The sequence below is a fragment of the Echinococcus granulosus genome (genome assembly GCF_000524195.1).
Source record: "Echinococcus granulosus chromosome Unknown EG_S00277, whole genome shotgun sequence".
Taxonomy (NCBI): Eukaryota; Metazoa; Platyhelminthes; class Cestoda; order Cyclophyllidea; family Taeniidae; genus Echinococcus; species Echinococcus granulosus.
The window spans coordinates 1-1144 of record NW_020170657.1 but is presented as its reverse complement, the minus strand read 5'-3'; positions in this window follow the sequence as shown (position 1 = coordinate 1144).

Sequence of the window (1144 nt, the reverse complement as noted above, 5' to 3'; positions counted from 1 at the left end):
ATTAATAAAAAATCTGCCATCAAATTGCATTGGATGGAAAATGTGATTATTATTATTAAGAAACGCTGTGCGAGAACACCACACCTCACATTTGTCTCACTCTCAAGTGCCAAGAAATAGGTGGCGGGTTAAACCATTGCTACATTTTTGATGGTATCGTTCCGCGATGGTGTTTCATTCCACGTCCTACATGCATGCGAATTTGCGACTCATGAATGAGGCTGGTAAATGCAAATGAGGCGATGCTAGCCTCGATCCCTGTGGAAGAGCTGCTTACACACCTGTTGTGGAGACAAACTCGTCATTAATTTTTTCTTTGTCCTTTTTAGCTTACCAGTGTTTTGTGTTCATCTCTTTATTTATGCATGCAAACTTTATTTGTTTTTTAAAATTTTTTCTGCTTTTGCTCCAAATTATTATTAGGCTAAAAGTTTTTTAATGATTGTATAAATCGCAATTCTTTTCAAATCAAATTTTTATGCCTTTTTTTGTTTGTTTATGTTGTCAACCCTAAGCGCATTAGTTATTGTTTGTGTATATCGTCTGGCGGTGTTGTGAGTCACTTGGTGATTATAGTATCGCCACAGCTTCACCTGCACGGGTACAAGTTAAAATATAATGGGAAAATTTGTTAAATTCTTGACTCCACTTTCTGCTTACGGTTGTGTGAAACATTATGTAGACCCGAATATAGTTGTTTGTGGTGTTGAATTAGGTGTTCTTCGTGAGATATTTGAAGAACGATAAGGTCGAAATTGGGCCTTGCCGTAACTCCGTACGTTGATCAGGTAAGGATGAACTTCATTTCCTGCATTGGTGTCTTGTTTTGTGATTCCTAATGGTCTCGGTTTGTGTGTTTTAGGAGAGGCATCGCTGTAACCAATCTCCCCACTATCTTTTCACAATTGCATAGCAACATTTGTATTATTCCAATTGTTATACTGTCCATGTTTATAGGTTGTATCGAATACAGCTGCAGCACCCTTTGCAAGCGTAGCGTACTTGAGTGTCCACTTCTCTGTCAATGCAGTGAATCACATCTGCTGCAACTTTAGCATTCGTGATTAGCACTAACGCAAGCCAAGATGGTAATTATTTACGTTTCTTCCTCTTCCAAGGTTTGTGACCGTAACGTCCACATTGG